This window comes from Moschus berezovskii, chromosome 24, assembly GCF_049115385.1.
Source record: "Moschus berezovskii isolate FMDL1 chromosome 24, NW_MosBer_1.0, whole genome shotgun sequence".
NCBI lineage: Eukaryota > Metazoa > Chordata > Mammalia > Artiodactyla > Moschidae > Moschus > Moschus berezovskii.
The window spans coordinates 43,593,400-43,603,483 of record NC_142483.1 but is presented as its reverse complement, the minus strand read 5'-3'; positions in this window follow the sequence as shown (position 1 = coordinate 43,603,483).

Below are 10,084 nucleotides of genomic sequence, written 5' to 3'. Positions count from 1 at the left end.
GCAGCTAGAAAAGCTTTGGGGAGTTAGATTGAAAATTTAGACTCTGTTCCATGGGTGACAGGAAGCCACAAAAAAATTGAAATGAGAAGCTTGTAAAGTGTGGCAGAAAGGAGCTTTCAATCCTTCCCCGTTTTTCCCTTTCTTCCATCTTGCCTTCCGGGAAGAGGGATTCTGATCAGTATGAGTAAAAGGCAGAGCCTTGGTAGACCTTACAAGCAGGAGGTTTTGTTGTGGGGCACGGCCGCTATTAGTGACACAAAGGTTTGCTGGCCTTGTGGTCGTTTTATTTGGAGGAATCCAGGGTCTTGTGGCTGTTTTATTTGGAGAAGTCTAGAGCCAGTGATGGACATGAGTTTGAATGAACTCCGGGAGTTGGTGATGGACAGGGAGGCCTGGTGTGCTGTGACTCATGGGGTCGCAAAGAGTCGGACACGACTGAGCGACTGAACTGAACTGAACTGAGAGCCAGTGAAGCCCTTTCCATTCCAGATCCAGGAGGTCGCCGAGCCCTGCCCAAAGCACCTGAGGCCATGGGGTGTCAGGGAGGCAGCGGTGTAGAGGGCGGGGCTCAGGGAAAAGAGTCCAAGGTGGGTGGGGTGGGTAACTCAACTGGAGAAGGGAAGAGTATTTTGCAGCTTTCTCAGGGACCTGAGCTACTCAGGGTCATCTGCTCTGGTGGTGGACTGGCCACCTCACCCCCGGGGTCAACGAGGAGCCTGCACGCGGTATAGACCCGCGGCCACTGGCCGGTGCTGCAGAGCAGGAAAGAGGGGCGCGGGCGCCAGGATGGAGGGGAAGTGGGGGCCGGGGTGAGGAAGGTGTCAGGAGATGGTGGGAGGAGAGATGGGCAGTGGGTGTTGGGGCGAGGAGAGGCAAAACTGAGGATAACCAGAGGTTTCCATTTTGTGTGGCTGGGGTGACCGTGGGGAAGGTGAAGCCATTGGGCCAGAAGACGCTGAGGAGGGAAGGGCTGGCCTGGGGAGGAAGATGATTAGATTGGAGTCGTGGCCACAAATCTGTCTTGCTCAGGGTGGTTTCTCCAGCTGACATAAGATAGGAAGCCCAATATCGAGGGGAAGGAGAAATCATTTCTGCCACTTTCGGCTTTGAGGGAGGCACCTTGGTGTGTCTGCTGTTGCTTATGGCTCTGGCACCTGCAGAGGTCTCTGCCAGGGTCAGAGCTTATCACTAATGATGAGTGAAAAGTACCCGAATCCTGTGCCCCACTCTGCTCCCAATTCCCCCAATTCCTGCGCCCCACACTGCTCGCAGCTCCCCGCATGGCCCAAAGAAGCCACCTCATGTCTGGGGACCTCGGGGCAAAATGTGAGGGCCTATCTGTCATGGAAGAGATCCTGGGTGCCGGCTTGCTTCTTCCTGCCACGTGACCCTGGGCAAGACCCTTCCCTTCCCTTGGCCTCAGTTTCCCCATGTGTATGGTGGGGAGTTAGGACCAGAGGATTTCTGAGATGCCAGCAGGTGTTCACCCCCAGCAATGATGACCCCTCCCAGCTGCACTCTCCCCGCGGGGGCTGTGGAAGGAGGGACAGGTTGGACCCCGGAGCCTTGATGATGGAAGCCCCATCAATAGTCACAGGGGCTAGGGCAGGGCTGTCCCTCGGCCTCACAGAGCACATTGAATTTGTGTTTGAAAATGTAAATGATCGAATGGAATTTAAAAATCCCACACTGGCTGTGGAGACAAATGGACGGCACAGGTGGAAGGGAAGAGAAAGGGAGGAAATTGCTGGCAGCAACAGCCTTAAGCGTTAGGAGACTAGCCTCTAGGACTTCTGCTGGGAACAGATCGCTCCGTCCTCCTGTGTCCCAGGAGCTGAGGAGGATAAACTCCCCCAGGTTTTCGTCCACAGGGGCTGGCAGTCAGGCCACAGAAACTGGTTCTAGCTGCTGGGATGTGAAGCACCCAGGCAGCATATCTGCTTGGACCTACCAAATAGCCCCAGGAGAAATGTGCTCTGCAGCCATGGGCTGGATCTTGAGCTGCCACCCGTCAGTGTTAGGGCACTGTGGGGACAGGGCTTTCCTTATTCCCAGCTCCTGGGGAAGCATCCTTAGCTGAGCAATTACCCCTTAGGGTCACAGTGAATTTCCTCCTGCTGTCCTTGGAACAAGACATTCTGAGGCTGGGTTCCTGTTCTTCCAAGTGTGAAAGTCTACAAACTGATACTTAAAAAATTACTAGTAGTCTCATCTCTTTCCTTGCTTTCTTTTTCTCTTCTCTTTTCTTTCTTTGGTTCCATAGATGAAAAAAACTCATCTGAATAATCTCAGAAGTCCAGAACAATGGGATGATGACTTCATGGCATGATGATGTTGACGGTGCTTTCATTCATTCATCACATATTTATGGAGCATCTGCTACTTGCCAGGCCCTGTTCAGGGTGCTCAGCATGCATCAGGGAACAAAATAGACAAAAATATGTCCTCAGGAGTCTTATATCCTGATTATAGGGTGGTGAGAGATTGAACAAAACAGTAAGATAGTTAAAGTGTTGGGTTGGAATAAGTGCTGTGAAGAAAGACAAGAGTGGGAAGTAGGGCTGTGTAGCTGGAGAGTTGGTGGAGTTGGTGTGGGGTGTCCAGTTTTAGGTAGTGGGTTGGGGATGGCCTCATTGGGAAGGTGACATTTGAGCAAAGGCCTAAAAGAGGTGAGGGAATGAGTTGTGGGGTCTGGAATTCCAGGCCGAGGGCACAGCCAGTGCAAAGGTCCTTAGGTAGGAGTATGCTTGGTGTGGCTTTGGAGTAATGCGGAGACTGGAATGGGGGATAGTGGGGACCAGGGCAGGAGGATAGGAGGAGTGCAGGGTGCTCCTCACAGGCTGTGGCAGCGGCTTGACTTTCGGGACCTGTGAGATGGCAGCCAGAGGGTTGTTGAACAGAGGAGGGCCGCTGTGGGACGTGCGTTTATAGAAGGATCAGTCTGAGGGCTCTGCGGAACACAGGCTCTTGGGGAGTGAGGGGAGCAGCAGGAAGACCAGGGAGATGCTCCTGCGATGACCCAGGGGAAAGAGGGTGGGGGCTCCGTGAAACGACCCAGACAGTGCATGTGATGTGCTGGCCTGCACGCGGATATGGGGAGAGAGCGGGGTCGGAGGTCAGGGGCACAGAGGTCATGGGATCATTCTGAGAGTCTGTTACAGCCGAGTGGAGATCCTGGAGAGGGGCCTGGAGCTCAGAGGAAAGGAACACATTTGGAAATGGCTAGTGGTCAGGAAGCGGTGTGAAGTCACCCGGGAGTGAGCACGGGTGGACACAAGGTGAATCCAGGCCTCTAGGCTTAGAGTCAAGGGTGAGGAGGCCCCACCCCACCTCGGCGCCCCCAGAAAGTGAGTGAGGAGAGGTGTGCAGCCTGCCATCTTCAGGAACCGCAGGGGCTGGGGGCCCTGATGGGCTGGACGTGGCGTGGAGCCCGCTTCGGGCTGACTTCCCAGGAGGAAGCCTGAGGAGGAATCTACAGGCGGGAAGGCCATGGGGCAGGGGGTGTCTTGGGAGCCCGTCCTATGAGGGAGCAGAGGTGGAGGCCCACAGGGAGGGAACTTGAGCTGCAGGGCAGTCACAGCAAAGGCCTCAGTGGATTCCGTGCACAGGGAGCCAGGTGGCCCTTCAGAGTTGACCCAGGTTCAGGCAAGGAGACCTTGCATGGACTGGTCCCTGGACGTGGGTCCCTCTGGAGGGTGAGGCATGCCCTGGGGCCATGCAGCTTCCTTCTGCCCAGGGCCTTTCCATAAGGGACCCCCTCTGGGCCTTGAGCAGGGCTGCTCCTGGGCCAGGGAGTAAGTCCTGAGGGAGCTGAGGGTGCAGCCCAGTGCCTGCCCCCTGAAGCCCCCAACTGGGGGATGTGGCCAGGCCCTTGTAAGACAGTGGCAGGCCAGGGTCTATTACAGGAGTTGGTGAGTTTGGGGTTCTCTGGAGAGTCAGGACTGAGGGAACCCAGCAGCTGTGATGTGACCGGTTTCCAGGTTACATTTTCCATTTTGTTCCATAGTTTTTGCAGCTGAATTTTGTAAAGTGAGGTAGTCTGGTTCTAAAGACTTAAAGGAGGGGCCTCACTGAAGTCAAGGGGACAGCGAGCGATGGGGAGCAGAGACCCAGAGGAGACTGAGGGGAGGAGCCAAGGGCATCCGGCCAGAGTGTCGAGTGGCTGCACACCCTGCATGGACTAGTGCAATGAGGGTGATCCTTGGAAACTTCCAGGAAGACATCTGTTGAAGTGTGGCTTTGCTATTGCCAAGGAGACAGAGGTTCAGATTATCATCACTCCGGGAGAATAGGGAAGGTTGAAGAGTGACCTTCCGAAGGCCAGGGAATTGCCAGCATCAGAGTTTCACAACTTTCTTCATGATTTTCCTATTTGGTTGATTGGGTAGCCAGGTTTATGAGGATGGAGCCATTTTATAGCCAGGTCAGAAAATCACATCACTCTCTCTTCCCCCAGATTCTTACAAGGACACATAGTAATGCACAGGGTTGTTGGCAGTCTACATTAGGACTTTGGTGCCAACAGATCTTGTTCAAATCCTGCCTCTACCATCCGTGAGCTCGTGTGACTTTGGGCAAGTCACTCACCCTCTCTGAGCCCCTGCTTCTTTACCTGTAGAGACAGCAATATCTACCTTACGGGGTTGCTGTAAGGATTTAGGTGGGAAAACACCTGTGAAAGCATCTCTCTTCATCCTTGGCATTTAGGAGGCTTTGAAAGACCTCACTCCCTTTTCTGTCATTGCAGCTAGGAGCCCATGGTTTGAGCCTGAAGGGATGTGCTGGTCTCCCTGGTTCCCAGGGAGAGGAAGGTGCTTGGGTGCAGTGTTCCAGGAACCTTCCACTTGGGCCAGTTTCTTATTTGTGTCAAAACCATTCTCTTCCACTCCATCCTCGATTCCTGCCATGGGCACCACTGATCTCAATCTACCAGCCTGCTGATAAGCCAGGAACAATGTTATCGCAGCTGCCAGGCCCTGTGGGGTAGAATTCCTTTGTTGGGCAGTCTTGGCTCCTGAGGGGGTTTTGTGGGTGGATCCAGGTTTATTTATATGGGCTGTTGAGGGGGCCTGGGGCAGGGCCTGGCTCCTAGTAGATGCTCAGCGAATGTTCACTGAATGGACAGATGAGTTGAATGGTGAGAGCTCTGTAGATGGGCGGGGGTGCAGAACCCCCATCTGGAAAGAGTAAGGTTGAGTTTGGAACCAGTGCTTAGGTGTTGCCATGTGGCAAGGGGAGAGTATGACACCAGGAGTTAGGAGGCTCCGGCCTGGCTTCTTACTGTGTGATCCTGGACGAGTTATTTCACCTCTCTGAGCCTTTAGAAAAATTCTGTCAGGTGGCCTAGTGACAATTTGTAAGCTGTAAAGTACTGTGTAAACAGAAAACAAATGCTGGCAAGGGTGTGGAGAAGTTGGAACCCTGTGCCCTGTTGGTGGGAATGTGCAGTTGCTGTGGAAATCATATGGCAATTCCTTAAAGCATCAAGCGTAGAATTACTGTATGGTCCAGCCAGTCCACTGCTGGGTATATGCACCAAAGAATTGAAAGTGGGATCTTGAAGAGATATCTGTCCACCCATGTTCACAAGAGCAGGACTCGCTGTAGCCCGAAGGTGGAAGCAGTCCGAGTATCCATGATGGAAACACAGAAAGGAATACTGTTCAACCTTAAAAAGGAAGGCAATTCTAACAGATGCTATAATACAGGTGAACCTTGAAGACCCTACAATATAAGTGAAATAAGCCAGTCACAAAATGACAGATACTGTATGAGTCTACTTATATGAGATCTCTAGAGTAGTCAAAATTATAGAGACCAAAAGCTGAATGGTGGTTGCCTGGTACTGTGGGGAACAGGATTGGGAAGTTATTGCTTAACAGGTACAAAGTTTCTGCTGAGGATGAAGAAAAAATCTACTATCATCTGTGGATGATAGCCATGGTTATACAATGTGAATGTAGTTAATACCACTCAGCTGTGCTCTTAAAAATGGTTGCTGCTGCTGCTGCTAAGTTGCTTCATTCGAGTCCAACTCTGTGTGACCCCACAGACGGCAGGGCGGCCCACCAGGCTTCCCCGTCCCTGGGATTCTCCAGGCAAGAACAGTGGAGTGGGTTGCCATTTCCTTCTTCAATGCATGAAAGTGAAAAGTGAAAGTGAAGTCGCTCAGTCATATCCGACTCTAGGCGACCCCATGGATTGCAGCCTACCAGGCTCCTCTGTCCATGGGATTTTCCAGGCAAGAGTACTGGAGTGGGGTGCCATTGCCTTGTAAATTTTATGTGCACAGTTAAAGTGTTTTAGGCGCTCTGTGACCACCACCACCTTCATGAAAACAGTTTGCTTTGACCGGAATTGAGCCTTTCTACTTGGCTTTGTGGAGCAATGGCTGAATCCTGAATCATTAAAATTCTGGGTGAATTCTTTATTTTTTATTAAAAAATTTAAAACTGTTTATTTAAAAAAATTGGTTTGTCTACTTTTGGCTGTGCTGGTCTCCGTTGCTGCACGTGGGCTTTCCGTAGCTGCGGTGAGCAGGGTTACTCTTCCTCGCGGTGTGCAGGCTTCTCATTGCAGTGGCGTCTCTCGTGAAACAGGCTCTAGGCCTGCGGGCTTCAGTAGTTGTGGCGCCTGGGCTTAGTTACTATGCAGCATGCGGAGCCTTCCCAGAGCAGGGACTGAACCTGGGTCCCCTGCACTGGCAGGTGGATTCTTACCAACTGTGCCACCAGGGACGTCCTCTTGATGCCCTCTGCTCATCAGCTGCTTTTAGTGGCTCTTTGGGATCCGAAGGGGCGAGGAGACACGAAAGAGATGGCTTCAGTATTTGAATGTCCTAGGATGGCTCAAGTTGGAGCTGCCCCCAAATGAGATGGCATCTTGGAAAACGCTCTATGAACCTGAAAAGCTTCCTCAGCTCTTGCTGCGGTGATTGCTGTTACCCCTATAAGATCTGTGCCCTCGAGGGAGGAAAATGAAAATCTGTGGGTTGATAGAATGATCTTACTAAAGAACTCAATCCAGTATTCATCTTCATCTTGACCCCACAAAAATCCTTTCCATAAAAAGGAAGAAAAAACAAACACCTCAGGTAGGGGGTAACCTCATTTTCTGCTGTGGATTGTACCCTGACATGACTCTTAAAGAAGTTAGAATGCTGAATTGGGCTGATTCTTAAGTCAGTGTTGTTTCTTTTTTTTTTTTTTAAAGTGTAGAACACCTGAGTTGGAATCTCCCAGTTGTTCTGTAAAAAGAGACACGATCCATGATTCCACAAGAGACATAATTAATCAGGATTTTGGGAGGTGGAAACTGAGAATTTGTAATATTGGTAAGCCCCTTGGTAAGTTGATTGAGAAACGAGAGCCTACAACCAGACACATTGGCCTTGTTGAGTGGCCACCATTTTGATGGGAGAAAAACCAGCAACAGCCTCCAGGGGTCTGGGGTAGGGTCAAAGGGAGGAGGCAAGCGGGGGCTGACGCTTGTCTGGAGCTGCTTTATAAGAACTAGGTAGAAGCTGCCTCCTCTGATACAAAGAGATCATCAGGCTGGACTGGCTGAGAGGTCTCCCACAAGGAAGTCTGATGTCTAAGTAACCAGGGAGTTCCCCCAGTACTCATCCAACAGTTCCAGTGTCACCAGCCTAGTGAGTGGTACATTTTCTGCCATGACCACACCAATGTGTATATCCCCCGTACTGCCTGATCCCCGACATTCCAGAACATCTTGTCTGCTCCTCCGCTGCACCCTCTGGGCCTCTGATTTTTAAGTACTGGGTTATGAACTTGTCTCCCACTTAAGACTGGAGTTCCTCCAGTGCAGCAATTACCTGGTTTTCTTCTCAGGGCTGGGCACATGGTGGGCACTTCCTGAACCATTGAAGGAGCATCTGGTGAACTTTGTGGTGGCTTAAACATGAGATCTACTTGCCAGAAGTCTCTGTCTCTCGTCCAGCCTGGTCTGATGATTTTTCTCAACTTGGAGGATGCAGCCTCTGTTCCTTCTTTGCTAGAGCCCAGGAAAGGTAGAAGTATTGTGAGAAACCAGTGTTTCAGAAGCACAGAGCACTGCCTCTTCCATGATGGAAGCTGTTCAGGGTACTCATCCTGCCACTAGGGGGCTTGTTGGTCACCACACTGGGACTCTTGTTGGCCTCTGCTCCTGGCAGACAAGGCTCTCAGCAGTAGCCAGACCAGCCATGGTGAGCCATTTTCCTGAGCCCATGCACACCCTCCGTCCCTACCACTGTGGCCCACTGGGTAACTGCAGAAAGGGCCTGAACCCCAGGATGGACCACACCTCAGCTTTAAAGGATGCTTGAAACCTGCTGAAGTCGCCTCTGCTGAAGGCACCCTTTGATGAACATTAACGTGAGATGCAAAGGTCTTCGTATTCTTTGTCCATTCAGAGAAATCTGTCAATATTCCTCATTTCCAGACCTCCTTGTCACCAGTATTCCCGTGGAGTTCCTTCTACAGTTCTGACCGTCTAGCAGAAGCATTTTGCCCATGAATTGGTAGACTCTTGTTAGTTGTTAGGTCATGTCCGACTCTTTGAGACCCCATGGACTATAGCCTGCCAGGCTTCTCTGTCCAAGGAATTCTCCAGGCAAGAATACTGGAGAGTGTATCCAGTTCCTTCTCCAGGGGATCTTCCTAACCAGGGACTGAACTCGGGTCTCCTGCATTGCAGGCAGATTCTTTACCATCTGAGCCACCGGGGAAGCCTGCTAGAGACTCTTACCTGTGGCCATTTCTTCTTTCTGGCCAAATGCACAACCAGGTGCACTGTTCAGGATTCTTCCCAACAGGAGGATTTCCTTTCACTGTCTTTCAGGTATGCACTCAAAGGGGGCCATAGTGTTGCAGCATCCACTTTTGCATTTTGAACCCAGTTTACACTGCCTCTGAAGACATCAACTGTTAGTTTCTACTACTGTCCACTTTGCATAGTCACCAAGCTTCTGCTTTAATATTCTTTGGAGAGGCCCGACTCAGTGGAAACAGCTGTCACTAGACAGGTCTTCTCTCTGGTAAGTTGAAACGGTCCCTCCATTCTGGATCTGCTCTCATTGAGTCTGCTTGCAGCATGAGTGTCCTGAGACTCAGTTCCTCATGACAGCCTTTTAAATACCTGCGGTTACTGGCTGAGCCCTCCCATTTAGGCATCTCGCTCAGCATCGTGTTCAGCTGCAGCCATACACCATGACTTCTGGATTCCCTTCTAAAACCCCGTACTGCCTAACACAATTCCCACAGCCACGACTGCTTTGAGTAGTCCCACAGCCACAGTACTCTCACGACTCAAGAGAGCAAACTATGAGATCATACAGACTTTATTTCCAAGAACAAACAAGATTCTCAGCAGTAGATAGAGTTAACTCTTAAACACGGTCATTCAGCGAATGTTTCATGAGTGCTTACCATGTGCGAGAAGTGAAGAGTGTGGTGACGGATCACACCCATGGACCCCTGCGGACAGGCTCAGGAAGAAGAGCTACAAGCAACCCCTCTATTGACATCAGCGGCAGTGACACGGGATGAATGTGAAATGTCGGGAATGTAGTTGATGCCTCTCTTCGCCCACCCGAAGCCCCGCTCTGATACCAGTAAGAGGTGGGAACCAGTATTAACTTCATACCGGCCTGGATCCTAGAATTAACAATGCTTGTTTCTCCTGACACCTGAATACTACGTGGTGATGGATATGGTTTGGCCTCAGTCACTTGAGCATGCCATTGTAGTTGCAGATAGCATTCCTGTCTTGATGCCTAAGCAAGATTATAAAGGTCTAGCAGTTGGCTTGTTCATTCTCCATGTATTTTAAGAGAGATTTATTAACCCACTACTGTGTGATCTAACCTAGTGTTCCGCAAGGGACTTTTAGTGCCTTTAATCAACGCTCCCTTGTTCCTAAGGTACAGGTAATGGTTGTCTGCATTTTTGCAGCCTGAAGATTTCTGGACCCCCTTAGTACTCAGCAGTATTTAAAATTCTGTTCTTCTGTTTGACATTTAATAATTTTCTATGATTGTTTCAAATGCTGAGAAGGGTTTTTGGCAAGCATACATTGTTGCCTG